An 18,624-nucleotide genomic window follows, 5' to 3' on the forward strand; every position below is an offset into this window, starting at 1 on the left:
GTTTCTAGATAATGCTAAGTGTTGCTCTAGTATATATCCATATAGGGGTCATGTGCATAGCACATGACCCTTTAAAACTGGGCTTGGGCCAATGCTATGGCCGGCCACCCCTTCAAAATCTTGGGCCTCATTTTGTGTTGTATTTCCTTGGCCCAACTCATAAAACGTCCCGTTTTGTAATTCCCGAAACTAATTTCCGAAATTCCAAATTTACCCTCGGCCTTCCCCGAGGTCTTGACATTAATGATTCCATAACCAACATAGTCATATTCACTAAAATCAAAATATTTCCTTATAACACACAAGTCGTAATTATTTCTTGATTTCCAATTATACGAAAACACGGGACATAACAGGTCTTCTCTGTATTGTGACCACTTGGCCTTAGAATCAGGCCCACACAGGGTTTTCCGAATGGCCCTATAGTCAGGCCTTTTGATGAACTCAAGTAATGGTCCCACGAGATGGTCGGGAACTCCCAATTATGCACACAAAGTGGAGGCTGTCAACGACACCCATTCATCTCTCAATTTCACCGAATGATGAGGCTCTCCACCCTCTGTTCTTGCCAAAATAATGTTGGAGTAAAGCTCCAGAACCATGTCAATGTTGACGGGCCCTGGGTTATCAAATACTGAGTTCCAGCCCATTCCGATTATTTCATTGTAGATTCCCCTGAAATTTTTCTGCAATGCTACCTTATTGACAACCCGTTCATGCATCTATCCATCAGCCAGAGGGAACTCTTTGTACCATTCTTCGGCCAAGCCAGTCCCGTGGAAGGTGGGCCGCGACCTCTGGGAAGAAGCCCCAGGGGTAGGGACCATTGGTTGCTTGCCACTACAAGTTGTTGCCCCTTTCTTAATAGCGGTGTGCTTGCCCCCTCTACTCCTCTTGGAACCTTGTGAGGGGCCTGACTCATCAACTTTACCTTTTCCCTTGGTCACCATTATACCTTGTGTTGCAATGTGAGATGATTGACACTACCTTCCTTAGATTTGAAAGGGATTGGGAGAAGGGTTTTAGGATTTGGGTTCGAGTGGGGGTGTTTTGTAGATAGAGGGTGAAAGTTTGTGAGAAGTGAGGGTTATTGGGGGGTCGTCCGTGTCTTATTCGTTTAAAAGAAATCGAACCGGGTCGACCCGTGCGCTGGCCATGCGACGCATGACCAACGAACAACAACACCCCCTTTGAACTTTATACTTAGAAATTTTTGACTCTGAGTGCCGAACATGCGCTGGCCATGCGACGCATGACCAACGCACAACACCCCCCTTCTGAACTTTATACTTGGCCAAATTTTTGACTCTGAGTGTAGAGTATGCATTGGACATGCGATGCATGACCAAAGCACAACACCCCCCCTCCCCCTTCTGAACTTTATACTTAGCCAAATTTTTGACTATGAGTGTAGAGCATACGCTAGCCATGCGACGCATGCAAAATGCACAATGCCTCCCCTTTCTGATCTTTATACTTAGCCAAATTTTTTTTGGCTGCTTAACTTGTGTGCGATTCCCATGCGATGCATAGGAAAAACACAAACAAACCTGGATCTCGATTCTTACTATTTTGCATTCGTTTTGAGTTCCCGTGCCTCCCTTTGCCCTGTAACATGAACAAAGATGACATATACACTACAAAAGTTGGGTTGCCTCCCAACCAGGGCCTTAGTTAACGTCACGACATGATGTAAATTCTTTACTACTCATCATTAAGGAGCACTTGCTCCTTCTCTTTATCAAAATCACCGCCCCAATATCGCTTGAGACGCTGCCCATTCACCAAAAACTTGCACACCCCATCCATGGTTTGTATCTCAACTGCACCATCGGGGGTGAATCTAGTCATTACAAATGGTCCAGACCAACGGTACTTAAGCTTGCCCGGTAACAACCTCAGTCTCGAGTTAAAGAGTAGTACCTGCTGCCCTGGCACGAACTCACGATGCTGGATATGGTTGTCGTGCCATCTCTTAGTCTTCTCCTTGTATAGCTTTGCATTCTCATACGCCCCTAGTCTGAATTCATCAAGCTCATGTAATTGAAGCAATCTCTTCTCTCCCGCTAGATTCATATCAAGATTGAGCTTTTTTATTGCCTAATATGCTTTATGCTCTAATTCAACCGGCAGATGACACACTTTCCCATAAACTAACTGTTATATCTCGCATTTTTGTACAGTCGGATAATTCAAGACAATCGCGGGAAGACAACAAGCAAGGCCATATTTTTATTTTGTTAAGCATATGAGTTGCTTATGAAAAATTTAGAAGCGGAAACATTAAGAAAGGATAGGGGAAAAAAGGTAAAATGGCAATATGACTCGTGGAGATGTGGAGGAAGACGAAGGGTAAATTTGGAATTTGGAAAATAATTTTTCATGAATTGCAAGACACAAAAAAAAAAGAAAAAAAAACGAAGTGGGATAGGGTTTGGGCCATGTTTGGCCGTCCACTTGGTGTGGGCTTAAGCCCACATCAAGGTCTAAGGAGTCAAAATAAAAAGGATGACTAAGTCATCTTTTCCATTGAGTTCTCTAGAATTATCAAGAAATTGATGAACAAGAAAGAAGGAGAAACTTCTCCAAGGCCATTCGGCCCCCTTAAACTTGCAACAACTTTGAGCAATTTCTCACCAAAAATCATTCCCTTCTTGCCAAACAATCCCTTAAAGGGCCCTTAGCAAGGTGGAGTATTCATTGGATCAAGAAAAACATATATTCACCAGTTGGAAATTCAAGCAAGTTGGAGAATCAAAGAAGGAGGTAAGAATTCATTCTCTTTACATGTTATGGATATTTTTGCATGTTGTTGTATACAAAAATGAGTGAAATTCATGAGGAATATGGAAGTGGGGGTGGTGGCCGTGTATGTGCATATGTGTGTGTAGAAATTATGTGCTAATTATTTTATTTAGTGTTTGGTTGTTATTGTGGTGAATGTTATGTTGATAATGGAAGTTGAATGATTTTGGAGAGGTTGTAGTTGTGTATGCATGATGTTGGCCGTGTAGTTGTGGTGTGGTGTGGAGGAAAATGAGTTAATTTTATTTAGTATGTTGGTTGTGGTTGTGTGGATTCTATATTGCTAATAAAAGCTTAATAATCTTAGTGAAATGGTAGAAGTTGGAGACTTGTGGTTGAAGTTTATGTAAATTGAATATTATGTTCTTACATGTATGGAAGACAATGATATTAGTATGGTGTTGTTGGAATATATATTATAAGGTTGTTATTGTTTTTATTGGAGTTGGAAGGTTTTGAAGGAAATAGCATATTGATTGAGTGGTTATAATGTATCTTGGATTGAATATTGAAATTGTTAGTATAGTTGTTGACATTATGTTGATAGTTTGGCCGGGTTGAATTCCCGGATTGTTGTTGATTAAAAATTTGCTAAGTTGAATGTTGGGGATGGTGTATTTACAGGGGAAGTACTGCCGGAATTTCGGTAGCCAAGTATTATCTTAAGATTCCAATTCTAAATGCTCTAATCAAAGTTTGGTAAATGTGACCAATTTGTAGATTTCGGCGGATTTGCAACTTGAATTTGGAATAGCATAAGGAGCGGAAAGAGGTATGTAAGGCTTTACTCTTCCTTCTATGACATGTCTTAGACGTAATAGGTCGGATACGAGCCTTAGGGACAACTCTATTCTCCGGAATCCGCACCTAAAGTTACCCCTTTTTCATTCAGAAGAATTGAATTAAAAATTGTGTGAAATGTTGGAAAAAAAAACTTCCTAAACCTCTAGAACTTGCATAAATAGGACCCGACTACCTTAAAACCCTCACAAGTAACGCCATGACATGTAACATATGTAAATTGTGTACGCTACCTCACTCGGCCCGAGGTGGGCCCATTGTTCCCGGATTTTCCTTATTATTCCGTTTGACTTATTTTGAAGCAGAATCCAAAGGAAACTTTTGATCCTTATCCCGATTATCAAACGATAAGTACTGTACCATTCTAATGGAAATATGTCTATGATGACTATGATAACGATGATGCTAAGAAAGAGAAGACGTCTATGATAAGTATGACAAGAATGATTCCATGACTAAGAGTCTTAAGCTAAGGATTCAATAAGAGTATGAAAAGTGTCCAACTAGTTCTTGACCTTTAATTCTATTCCTTGGTCATGATACTATTTTCTAAAGATTTCAAAACATGAATTGATGTCTATGATGCCCCTGGTTTCATACTATGTTATCTTCTAGTGCTATTCTCCATTGATAGTCTCGCCTTAAAATACTCATTCCTTCAAGGTGAGACAAAGCGATCCCGGTTATTCCATAATGTAATCGGAGGTCACCGACCTTACGTCACTCCGATGGATACATGATTTTCTTTGGGCTCTCCTGCATGCTTATATGACATATGTATATGCGATATGAATATGTACATGGGGTGGGGGGGAAGGGATACATGGGGATGGGAAGGGAAACATGTTTCATTTCCACCTGGTCAGCTGGCTTATCATCCCGGACGTGGGATATATGGGCGAGCCGATGTATTTCGGTGCTATGTGGGCGAGCCGACATTGTTCGGTGCTATGCTATGACCTGTTATGATATGACATGATATGATATGATATGACACGATGTGATATGACATGATCTCATATGATATGATACGATATGATATGATATAATAAGGCATGACATGATATAAGTTCTATTTTCTATGTCTACGAAAAAGAAATGTTCTTTTTAAAGGGAAAGACAAGCATGCATGGTATCCGGCCTGAAAAGGGTTTTCCTATGTACAGGTTACTTTCTTGTATCACTATATGTCCTATGATCCCATGATATTGTTAATCATACCTTATGTTTCTGTTTGTATTATCTTCCATGCCTTACATACTTGGTACACTATTCATACTGACGTCCCTTCTTGTGGACGCTGCGTTCCATGCCGCGCAGGTCAGCAGGTAGACAGACTTGACTCCTAGGAGCTTCATCAGCAGTATTGTAGCAGCGCTCCAGTTATTCCGGAGCCTCAGTTTCTTGGTACTATTTTGTGTATATATGTTCGGGCACGGCAGTACTCGGCCCTTCCTATGTATATGTGTACTATGTTTAGAGGCTCGTAGATAGATATGTACAGTTAGATGTTTTGTACTTTTGATGGTCCTCATCGCTGTATAATGTGCTAGCAAAGTTTGCTAGCCTATGTTTATAATTATGCTACTAGTGTTAATTTTAAGCACAAAAAAAAAGAGATATGGTATAGTTCATACGGCCCACTCAGTAATAGAGGTAAAACGATAGATAAGGGGTGCTCGGTACAAGTATCGGTTATGGTTTCAGTAATGTCGATGAAGAGAGCAGCTTCAGATAGTGGGGGCACCAAGAAGGCCCCTAGAGTATCTCCAGAGCCGAGTAAGGGAAGTCTCGGCTATTCGATTGAGACAGATCCGTCGGAGGACCCAGCCACAATTCCTCCAGAGTTCCTGACTCCCAGAGCAGAGGATCCCGCGGAGGACAGCTATGATACAGATCCGTCAGAGGACCCAACAACAATTCCTCCAGAGTTTCCGACCCCTAGAGCAGGGGACTCCACGGAGGGTGGCTATGATACAGATCCCTCGGAGGATCCGACGATGACTCATCCAGAGCTTCTTACCTCCAGGGAGGAGGATAGTTATGACACAGACCCATCAGAGCATTCTTCTGGGACAACGGAGGAGGAGACTTCCGGGGATATGCCAGCTGCTCCTGTGATGGAGCACTATGTCAGTCAGGCCACCTCGGAGAGTGCTACGGATTACTCCTGTCCTTTGTCCTGGTCATCAGTGAACCAGGAATCGCCTGGTTATCTATACTCTTCCGAGTCGGATGCGAGAAATGACGAGAGTCAAACAAGCGGAGAGCAGACAGATGAGGATGAGGAGCATACATCACATGGCAGCTCCCCGGACCAGGCTCGAGATTGATCGGCTACAGGTATATGAGATTTTCTTTGAAATTTTCTATGTATACGTAATCTTTGCAAAATACTAATTAGTGACGGCAGATAGAAATTCAAAAGGGGCCAAAGACTTAGCGGTTGTGAGTAATGGCGATTGAGATGTCTCCGCCACCAGTGCGAATTTAGAAACCCCGGATAAGAGATAATCATATGTATGGATGGGAGTAAATAGTGAAGATTTAAACAGAGGCAATATGGTAATTGTATGGTCAGGAAAGTGAAGATTGGAGTGGGACCCGCTGTGAGGACGTTTTGGAAGTTGTTAGAACCCCGACTTACCTTAAATTATGTGACAAAGGTCGTTCGGGGCAGTCGACATAATTATACCAGCATTTACGCGTTTAAATGCACCAAAGTTTCGAGGTTAAGCGTGCTAAGGTGGGAGGATGGGTGACCCCCTGGGAAATATGCTGAAAATTTCGTAAATGTGGGAACAAGAGACGAATGTGAAATTAGGTAGCCTAAAGTAAATTAGAGTGTGTGAAGTGATTAGAAACTCTATAGAAGTCGTGTAGGCTGGGACGGACTAGACAAGCAGAAGGGGAGAAAGCATGACAGAACTTCAGGACTAAAGAAAGTTTGATTAGCTTTTGGAAGTGTTTGTAAGAAAAAGAGTGGTGGAAATGTATATATGTATATGGCATCTTATCTGTGACTGTAGAACCCTAACAAACAGTGTCGCGATACATAGAACATGCTAGCTGGATGAAATTCGAAAGACGTGATGAAGGATATAAGTACGGATGTTACAGGGTAAGACCGATATTGAATCCACACTAGTTAAGGCAAGAAAGCTCTAATGCGGTGATATACAGGAACATATCTAGCAAGGGAATAGACGCACAAACTCCGCGAAGAAGGAATTACAATTGTAAAAGATCGCGGAAGGCGACGATTATTTAAAAGGCATAGGCGTGTGCAGACCTTCTTAATGAAGGAAGGGAGAACGTGCTAGACCTAAAATGAACTACGACGATTTAGACTTCATAAAAAGGGACCTAGTAACTCAGGACTAGAGTCTGAAGTATGTTGGTGTATTGTGAAGGTTACGAAAGGACGCAAAAATAAGTTGACAGCGGGTGTAATATGAGCTACAAGAGATACCTGGAAAGGTCGCCGAATATAAGCCACAACTGAGACGGCACTAGGTGAGGATTGGTATAGTAGGATGTGTGAGTCATTAATCGGTTGGGTTGGTATTAGCGGAGCTAAGTCACTTGGCCGATAGGCAGCTTGAGCTTTTAAAACGAATATACCGAGTGATCGTACGAGACGCCTATAAGGGAGACCCCCCCGAAGTATTGTAATACACTATGAGGCTAGTTTAACATTCGAGGACGAATGTTCTAAAGGGGGGGAGGATGTTATATCCCGCATTTTTGTACAGTCGGATAATTCAAGACAATCGCGGGAAGACAACAAGCAAGGCCATATTTTTATTTTGTTAAGCATATGAGTTGCTTATGAAAAATTCAGAAGCGGAAATATTAAGAAAGGATAGGGGCAAAAAGGTAAAATGGCAATATGCCTCGTGGAGATGTGGAGGAAGACGAAGGGTAAATTTGGAAAATAATTTTTCATGAATTGCAAGACACAAAAAAAAAAGAAAAAAAAAAAGAAGTGGGCTAGGGTTTGGGCCATGTTTGGCCGTCCACTTGGTGTGGGCTTAAGCCCACATCAAGGTCTAAGGAGTCAAAATAAAAAGGATGACTAAGTCATCTTTTCCATTGAGTTCTCTAGAATTTTCAAGAAATTGAAGAACAAGAAAGAAGGAGAAACTTCTCCAAGGCCATTCGGCCCCCTTAAACTTGCAACAACTTTGAGCAATTTTTCACCAAAAATCATTCTCTTCTAGCCAAACAATCCCTTAAAGGGCCCTTAGCAAGGTGGAGTATTCATTGGAGCAAGAAAAACATATATTCACAAGTTGGAAATTCAAGCAAGTTGGAGAATCAAAGAAGGAGGTAAGAATTCATTCTCTTTACATGTTATGGATATTTTTGCATGTTGTTGTATACAAAAATGAGTGAAATTCATGAGGAATATGGAAGTGGGGTGGTGGCCGTGTATGTGCATATGTGTGTGTAGAAATTATGTGCTAATTATTTTATTTAGTGTTTGGTTGTTATTGTGGTGAATGTTATGTTGATAATGGAAGTTGAATGATTTTGGAGAGGTTGTAGTTGTGTATGCATGATGTTGGACGTATAGTTGTGGTGTGGTGTGGAGGAAAATGAGTTAATTTTATTTAGTATATTGGTTGTGGTTGTGTGGATTCTATATTGCTAATAAAAGCTTAATAATCTTAGTGAAATGGTAGAAGTTGGAGACTTGTGGTTGAAGTTTATGTAAATTGAATATTATGTTCTTACATGTATGGAAGACAATGATATTAGTATGGTGTTGTTGGAATATATATTATAAGGTTGTTATTGTTTTTATTGGAGTTGGAAGGTTTTGAAGGAAGTAGCATATTGATTGAGTGGTTATAATGTATCTTGGATTGAATATTGAAATTGTTAGTATGGTTGTTGACATTATGTTGATAGTTTGGCCGGGTTGAATTCCCGGATTATTGTTGATTAAAAATTTGCTAAGTTGAATGTTGGGGATGGTGTATTTACAGGGGAAGTGCTGCCGGAATTTCGGTAGCCAAGTATTATCTTAAGATTCCAATTCTAAATGCTCTAATCAAAGTTTGGTAAATGTGACCAATTTGTAGATTTCGGCGGATTTGCAACTTGAATTTGGAATAGCATAAGGAGCGGAAAGAGGTATGTAAGGCTTTACTCTTTCTTCTTTGGTATGTCTTAGACGTAATAGGTCGGATACGAGCCTTGGGGACAACTCTATTCTCCGGAATCCGCACCTAAAGTTACCCCTTTTTCATTCAGAAGAATTGAATTAAAAATTGTGTGAAATGTTGGAAAAAAAAACTTCCTAAACCTCTAGAACTTGCATAAATAGGACCCGACTACCTTAAAACCCTCACAAGTAACGCCATGACATGTAACATATGTAAATTGTGTACGCTACCTCACTCGGCCCGAGGTGGGCCCATTGTTCCCGGATTTTCCTTATTATTCCGTTTGACTTATTTTGAAGCAGAATCCAAAGGAAACTTTTGATCCTTATCCCGATTATCAAACGATAAGTACTGTACCATTCTAATGGAAATATGTCTATGATGACCATGATAACGATGATGCTAAGGAAGAGAAGACGTCTATGATAAGTATGACAAGAATGATTCCATGACTAAGAGTCTTAAGCTAAGGATTCAATATGAGTATGAAAAGTGTCCAACTAGTTCTTGACCTTTAATTCTATTCCTTGGTCATGACACTATTTTCTAAAGATTTCAAAACATGAATTGATGTCTATGATGCCCCTGGTTTCATACTATGTTATCTTCTAGTGCTATTCTCCGTTGATAGTCTCGCCTTAAAATACTCGTTCCTTCAAGGTGAGACAAAGCGATCCCGGTTATTCCATAATGTAATCGGAGGTCACCGACCTTACGTCACTCCGATGGATACATGATTTTCTTTGGGCTCTCCTGCATGCTTATATGACATATGTATATGAGATATGAATATGTACATGGGGTGGGGGGAAGGGATACATGGGAATGGGAAGGGAAACATGTTTCATTGCCACCTGGTCAGCTGGCTTATCATCCCGGACGCGGGATGCCCGGACGCGGGTTATATGGGCGAGCCGATGTATTTCGGTGCTATGTGGGCGAGCCGACATTGTTCGGTGCTATGCTATGACCTGTTATGATATGACATGATATGATATGACATGATATGATATGATATGACACGATATGATATGACATGATCTCATATGATATGATACGATATGATATGATATAATAAGGCATGACATGATATAAGTTCTATTTTCTATGTCTATGAAAAAGAAATGTTCTTTTTAAAGGGAAAGACAAGCATGCATGGTATCCGGCCTGAAAAGGGTATTCCTATGTACAGGTTACTTTCTTGTATCACTACATGTCCTATGATCCCATGATATTGTTAATCATACCTTATGTTTCTGTTTGTATTATCTTCCATGCCTTACATACTCGGTACACTATTCGTACTGACGTCCCTTCTCGTGGACGCTGCGTTCCATGCCGCGCAGGTCAGCAGGTAGACAGACTTGACTCCTAGGAGCTTCATCAGCAGTATTGTAGCAGCGCTCCAGTTGTTCCGGAGCCTCAGTTTCTTGGTACTATTTTGTGTATATATTTTGGGGCACGGCAGTACTCAGCCCTTCCTATGTATATGTGTACTATGTTTAGAGGCTCGTAGACAGATATGTACAGTTAGATGTTTTGTACTTTTGATGGTCCTCATCGCTGTATAATGTGCTAGCAAAGTTTGCTAGCCTATGTTTATAATTATGCTACTAGTGTTAATGTTAAGCACAAAATAAAAGAGATATGGTATAGTTCATATGGCCCACTCAGTAATAGAGGTAAAATGATAGATAAGGGGTGCTCGGTACAAGTATCGGGTACTCGTCGCGGCCCCTAGTTGGGTCGTGACACTAACCTGTAAGGAGACGCTCCGATGGGGGTTTTATATGTTGTGCGATACGCCCACAAGGCGTCATCCAACTTCATTGCCCAGTCCTTCCTCTGAGCATTCACGGTCTTCTCTAGAATTTTCTTCACTTCTCTGTTCGAGACCTCTACCTGTCCGCATGTCTGTGGGTGGTAAGCTGTAGAGACTTTATGCTTCAACGCATACTTTGCTAGAAGGTTCTTCAACAAGCTGTTGCAGAAATGCGCACCACCATCACTAATCATTGCCTGTGGGGTTCCAAACCTTGCGAATATGTTCTTTCGCACAAAATTTACCACTACATTCGCATCATTGGTTGGGAGAGGCACTGCTTCTACCCATTTTGAAACATAGTCGACAGCAAGCAGAATGTACTTGTTACCGAAGGATGGTGGGAAGGGACCCATAAAATCGATACCCAGACGTCAAATATTTCTACCTCTAATATGTTTGTCAAAGGCATCTCGTGCCTCTAAGAGATGTTTCCCGTTCGTTGGAAATTGTCGCAACTTCTAGCAAAAGCATGAGCATCTTTGAAAAGAGTGGGCCAATAGAAACCAGATTGTAAAACCTTAGCAGCAGTACGATCACCCTGAAAGTGCCCTCCATATGAGGAAGAATGACAACTATCCAACACGTAATTCACCTCGGTCTATGGAATGCATCTCCGCACTAACTGATCAGTCCCTTGCTTGAATAAATACAGCTCATCCCATATGTAAAATCGGGAGTCATGATACAGCTTCTTTCTCTGCTGTGAGGTGGCTTCTGGGGGGGTACACCCCACTTACTATCAAGTTCACAATATCAGCATACCATGGGACTTCAGCCGCGGGAATAGCAAATAGCTGCTCATCAGGGAACGACTCACGAATTTGGACGTCCTCTACAAAATGATTATGGTTGTCCAATCTAGACAAGTGGTCTGCGACTTGGTTCTCAGATCCCTTACGATCCTTAATCTCAATATCAAATTCCTGCAAAAGGATAATCCACCGAATCAACCTGGGTTTAGCATCCTTTTTGCTGAACAAGTAGCGAATGGCTGCGTGGTCTGTATAGACAATAACATGTGTCCCAACGAGATAGGACCGAAACTTATCAAACGCATAAACCACAGCTAGCAGCTCCTTCTCTGTCACAGTATAATTCATTTGGGGAGCGTCTAACATCTTGCTAGCATAGTAGATAGAATGAAAAACTTTCTATCGTCGTTGTCGCAACATAGCCCCCACAACATTGTCACTTGTATCACACATCAACTTGAATGGCAAGTTCCAGTCAGGTGCAATGATTATTGGTGCGGTTACCAATCTCTTCTTTATACCTTCAAAGGCCTTAACACATGCATCACGAATAGGAACTTCACCTCCTTTTCAAGTAACCTACACATCGGACTTGAGATCTTTGAAAAATCCTTTATGAAGCGTCTGTAGAATCCTGTATGCCCGAGGAAACTTTGCACACCCTTGACTGATACAGGGGGTGGCAGCTTCTCAATGACCTCCACTTTAGCAGGATCCACCTCCAGCCCCCTCTTTGAAACCTTGTGCCCAAGGACGATACCTTCTCGGACCATAAAGTGACATTTTTACCAGTTTAAGACCAGGTTAGTATCTTCACATCTCGCAATTACTCGGTTTAGATTCTTCAGGGAAACCTCAAAAGAGTTCCCAAATACCGAAAAATCATCCATGAATACTTCTACGAAGTCCTCAACCATCTCTGAAAAACTAGCCATCATACACCTTTGGAAAGTCGTCGGTGCATTACATAACCCAAATGGCATGCGTTTGAAAGCATATGTACCATATGGGCATGTAAACGTGGTCTTCACCTGATCCTCCGGAGCAATAGCTATCTGATTGCAGCCAGAATAGCCATCTAGAAAACAAAAAAAATCTTGCCCGGCTAACCTGTCTAGAATTTGATCTATGAAGGGAATGGGATAGTGATCCTTTCTGGTTGCCTCATTCAACTTGCGATAATCCATGTAAATTCTCCATCCGGTGATGGTTCTAGTAGGAATGAGCTCGTTTTTGTCATTTGTCACAACTGTCATCCCTCCTTTCTTCGGGACGCATTGCACCGGGCTCACCCACTATCTGTCCGAAATGGGAAAAATAATGCCTGAATCTAACCACTTGATTACCTCTTTCTTGACAACCTCCTTCATCACCGGATTCAGTCTCCGTTGATGCTGTGCGCTAGGCTTATGATCATCCTCCATAAGTATCTTCTGCATGCATAGCGCGAGGGTAATTCCCTGAATATCAGATGTCTGCCACCCCAATGCCCTTTTAAGAGACTTCAATACTTCCAAACAAATACTAATCTCTTCGGTGGTCAACTCTGCTGCCAATATCACCGGCAAGGTATCATCCTCGCCTAAGAATGCATATTTAAGATGGCAGGGAAGGGCTTCAATTCCAACTTTGGAAGCTCTTCAATTGATAACTTCGGAGTTACTCCCATTGTCCTGTCTAAGTGCTCAAACTCGCCTGCTCGAATATAAATACTTGACATATCCAGAATTTGCACCATCTCAAACGCTGTCGTGTCACCAAACATATCATCCCCCACCAAGGCTCTCTCCAATGGATCATGAGAAGTGATGAGTGGCCTTCGTGTATCATTATTCAGAACAGTAATGGCGGACAGCTCCTCATAGATTGCAGGCATCTTCAGAGCTTGGTATACATTGAAGACCTCAACTTTATCGTGTACTCTCATGGTGAGCTGCCCGGCAGCTACATCAATAAGTGCTCTCCCTGTGGCCAAGAATGGATGCCCCAAAATAAATGGGACTTCCGGGTCTAGCTCGAAGTCAAAAATCACGAAGTCTGCAGGAATTATCAACGACCCCACTTGCACCAGTACATCTTCAATAATGCCTTCTGGACTTGCTAACGATCTATCCGCCAGTTGAAGAACTATAGTGGTTGGTCTGGGCACTCCCAAACCTAGCTTTCTGAAGATAGATGAAGGCATCAGGTTTATACTTGCACCAAGATCACATAGTGCTCGAGCAACAACCTGCTTCCCAATAGAAATCTTAATCGTGAAACTTCCGGGATCATTCAATTTAGTGGGCAACCTGATTTGAATCCGCGAAGTGCACTCCTCAGTAAGTGCAATAGTGGCATACTCTGTGAATTGTCTTTTGTTTGCAACAATATCTTTGATGTACTTAGCATATTTTGGAATACCCTGCAGCATATCAACCAATGGGACATTCACGTGTACCTGCTTAAGAAAATCAAGAAACTTCTTGTAAGTTGCCTCTTCTTTCTGCCTTGCCAGACGTTGCGGGAATGGAGGTGGTGGCTTTGTAACCACGGGCTGTGGCTGCTTTGTCACTGGTGTCTTGACTACCCTCTCTTCTTCAATCATCTCCTCGGTGATCTTCTCTTTTTCAGCTTCTACTCGACTGGTTTTCATCGGAGACACTTCCTCTAGTTCTCTCCCATTTCGAAGAGTCACAACATTACAAGGCTTGGGATTGACATCCCTATCACTTGGAAGTCCTCCATGTGGTCTAGTATTTAGTGCACCAGCTCTCTGTCCCATCTGCCTCTCCAAATTCCGCAAAGCCAAATCGCGATTCTGATTATCTGCTATCAACTTCTGCTGGTCTATCATCTTCTGCATATCACCCATCATATTTTTCATCATATCTTCCATACTATTCATGGGTGCTTGAGGAGCAGATGCTGGCTGATAGTGTTGTTTCTGATTACCTGGGTTGTCACTCCACCTAAAATTTGGGTGATTCCTCAAATTTGGGTTGTAGGAATTCCCGTATTGATTGTTGTTTCCTTGCCCCTTGCTTGCATTACCCACAAAGTATATGGATGCGGGATTTGCAGGGCATTCATCATTGTTGTGACCTTCTCCACAAACTTCACAAAAAATGATGGCTTGTTGCACTGCATGCACCTGTGGTGGAGCTTGCGCAGTAGTTAACTTCTTGATTTCAGTGCGCATGGCATCAATCTGTGCTGATAGTGATGTAAAGTTATCTACTTCAAATATACCCGGTGCCTTCCTAACTAAACAACTAGCTGCATCATCCTGCCAGTCTGGAGTGCTCTGAGTAAACCTGTTCAATAGTGTGAATAGTTCTTCATAGCTTTAGATCAAGAGCCTGCCCTTCTGCAGCAGTGTCTAGTGATGACTTATGTTGGGCATCCAGACTCTCAATAAATGTGTGTGCCAGAACTTCGTTCGTCTGATGGTGGTGAGGACAATCTCTGAGAAGACCCTTAAACCTCTCCCATGCTTGATACAAATTTTCTCCATTTTTCTGCCTCAATGACATGATCTCCCTTCGGAGGCGAGGTGTCTTTGTTGGTGGAAAGAACCTTGTCAATAATTTCATCGCCAAATCATCCCACGTAGTGATAGAATTGGCAGGCTCTGTAAATAACCAGTTACTGGCATTCCCCAATAGAGAGAAAGGGAACAGTGTCAGCCGCACATATTCTTTAGTGACCCTTCCAGTAGCAAAAGTATCGATAATCTGCAGAAAAGTATGGATGTGACGCTGAGGATCCTCGTGCGACATTCCCGTGAATTTCCCACTAGAGTGAAGTAGTTGAATCATAGGATGCTTCGGCTCAAAGTGCCCTTCGATTGTGGGCTTGACAATGCTTGAAGTGACATCCGCCACACGAGGCACTGCAACCTCTCTCACTTTCGCTGGTTGATTATTAGCCATGACCACAGGTAACTCTACTAAAGCCTGCGGGTTCTGCAATAAATTCAAATCTCTCCTACGCCGATTGAAAGTACGTTCAGGCTCAGGATCGAATTCGTCAAGATTGTTCTGACTCGCAGTCCTTCGCATTCGAGTAAAGTACCTTCAATCAAGTAGCAGCTAAGATCAAGACGTTAATACCTGGATAAGTATAGCAATATAGTTTATTATGGCAAAATAATAATTGATTTCTAAGTCCCCGACAGCGGCACCAAACACTTGTTGCGTCCAAATGCACACGCAAGTGTACGTGGTCGTACAAGTAATATAGTCATTATATAAAATCGGATGTCGAACCCACAGAGACTTATAACCAATACTTTCACGAAAATAAACTATTGCTACTACCTATGCAAGTAAAGAATAAAATAATTGGTTGTTTTGTAAACTAATGTTGTAATAAAAATAACTAACAATGTAACAAAAATTTATGTTAAGAACGTATTTGAATACTGCTTTTATCAAGATTTTAGAAGTATTCTAGGGTCGTGGTCTGTTCACCAATCCAATTGAGTCATTCAATTATCCCACCTTAGCAACTTTGTTCACAATTGTCAATTAACCGAATTATTAATCTCGTAGTGTTCTCCCGAACCACTACTCGGCGATTCAAGATAACTTGCCTCTTATATTCCTATCGGGAAATGTTGCCCATAATTTGTCAAGATCTATTCGTATTTAAAATGATTAGTAAGCCAGGTAAAAAGTTTGATTAAGATCTACGCTATCTTGATTGTAGACTTACAAGTTCGAGAGGTAGAAGTTGGACGATTGGGTATACTTCAAGGTATGTTAAGGCTATTCATTCTTTAAAATTTGCATGGTCCTTATGATATGAACCAACAAACGAGCAAGCGAGCTTCCATATGTCACGACCCAAACCGATGAGCCATGACAAGTACCCGACCATTGCTGGTCAATTACTCCTGTGCCTGCATTTACTTCTGATTGACTGTCCTGGGCCCATACATAATCTGTAACTGAGCTGTACTGTCTCTCGAACAATCAACATAAGAGACACTGTACCGAGAACTCACAGCCAACATATACATATAGACATAAATACTGAGAGTAACAGCGCAAGCTGATTTGGCCGCTACATATATACTCTACAACAAAATGAGCGCCGACGAGGCTGCATAACATCATGGCTACATATCACTATCTACAGACCTCTATAGAATACAGACCGTAGAAAGGACAGGACAAGGCCCTGCCATACCCATATATGTACATAACAGAGTAACATACCAAAAAAAAAGGGAGTAGCTCTGGATCAATGGAGCGTACCGACTACCGCTGAGGGGAGGTCCTACTGTTGTGAATCGTCGGGCTGGATATCTGATCCTGCGGGCATGAATGCAGCATCCACAAGAAGAGACGTCAGTACGAGTAATGTACCGAGTATGTAAGGTATGAATAGTAACATAGCAAGAGGTACCGAACATGGAAAATAATACAATGAACATATGAAAATAAAGTAACATATAAAAAGTCAACCTGTGCCTCTGAATGCCCTTTTGAGGCGAATGTCATTTATGCTTAGATTTTTAAGAACTTTTCCATACATATCCGTATATAATATCTCGTCTGGCCGTTAAGGCGCGCTAATACATATCTATACACATAGCGTCTTACATGGTGTTACCTTACCCAGCCCTTTCGGGACTCGGTGTTATCCGTACTCGGCCCTTGCGGGACTCGATGTTATCCGTACTCGGCCATTGCGGGACTCAATGTTATCCGTACTCGGCCCTTGCGGGACTCGATGTTATCTCCAACTGATCAGAGGGAGGCAACGCATGTATATATATATATAATTGCATAAATGAAATCAACGTCATCATTAGTATTACCATTATCATCATATCAATCCTTGAAGGATCAACCATCGCAAGATGAAATCGACGATGTCACGGGAGTCTCGAGAATCATGAACTTAGGTAGCACTGGAAATAGAATCGTTATCATCGCTATATCTCAGCTCGAAGGAACGAGTAACATGAGGTGAGACCATCAACAATAAGTACGGTTAAGGGATTCATGGAATGACTCAATAATCTCATAATGCCTCAAATCATAGCTTCGGAGTTTCAAAAGAAGAGAATCATCATCGTCGTCACAATCATCATAGAACATATTCCAATTAACATCATAAGAGGCATTAAGTGTCATGAACTTCGAGCTTTTGAAAAGAAGGTGGTTATGGAAACATTTATTGAATCATAACATAGGAATCATGCCTTTGAAAGAAAGGGACGAGCCTTAACATACCTGTTTCACCTCTTAGTAGCTACGCTTATTCATTCGAGCTCGCAAGTCTACATTTAAGAGGATTTACACTAACGTTAGCCTCTTTATCGCACACTTGTTCCAAGTGCCAAATCATACTATTTTATATTCTGCCGAAAATTGGGCAGCATATACCCTGTTTATATGCCTAGCCCGAATTCTCAATTCAACAACCAACAACAACAACAACAACAATACCAACATCCACCATGATATTTTCCATACCAAAATTTTCCATAAAAACCCTATATGGTGTTTTTCCCCTATTTCCACTAACAGAATTAATTTACAGCAATTTAACAACTCCTTCTCCGTAAATAAACCAAGATTAACATTAATAGCAAGAGATTCATACCTTTCTCGATAATAATGCTATATCTTCACTCCTTTACCTTGATCTTAAGCCACAATGCGCTGTTGTACAATTTTTTTGTTGCAACTATACGCCGTCTGGATCGGAATTCGGGAATGTTTACCTGGTTTGGGCTAAAAAGTTTGCTTGGGGGTTTGGGGAGAATTCTCGAGATTTTTCGAGAATATTTCAGGTGTTTGTTGAGGAAAATAAGGGGTAAGCCCATTTAAATAGCGGTCCAGGTTCTTCCTGGACCGACTTAAAATTCCTTCAGCGCGATCGCGCCCCCTTTGGGCGCGTTCGCGCAGGCTTTATTTTTCTGACTGGACGTTCGTTTAGTAAAAAGGTCATAACTCTTGATCCCGATATGGTATGAGGACCGACGACCTATGGTTGGAAAGATAATTCAATTATCTACAACTTTATTGTTGGTGTGTTTCCAAATTCCAAACTTATAATGTCGTTTTGGCCCCTCCAAGGCAGATCATCCGAAAATATTTCCTTAAATCGTCCTTTTGGAGGGATTATGCCTATATTTGTCTTAAGGGTCCTTCTTAGGACTTTCTCAACTTCCCATATACTACTCATATGTCTCTTCACATGTCCTTTATAAAAATTTGGCGTGTGGGCCCCACTTAGCTTACAGTAACGAGGGCTTTTCGTCAAGTGA

The 18,624-nt window shown here is 41.6% G+C and overlaps 1 pseudogene; it reads left to right on the forward strand.

Annotated features, from left to right (window-relative positions):
• Window positions 1–14,789: 14,789 nt before the first annotated feature.
• On the forward strand, window positions 14,790–14,883 carry LOC132643007 (small nucleolar RNA R71; annotated as a pseudogene).
• The last annotated feature ends 3,741 nt before the right edge of the window (window positions 14,884–18,624 follow it).

This window comes from Lycium barbarum, chromosome 5 (genome assembly GCF_019175385.1).
Source record: "Lycium barbarum isolate Lr01 chromosome 5, ASM1917538v2, whole genome shotgun sequence".
Lineage (NCBI taxonomy): Eukaryota > Viridiplantae > Streptophyta > Magnoliopsida > Solanales > Solanaceae > Lycium > Lycium barbarum.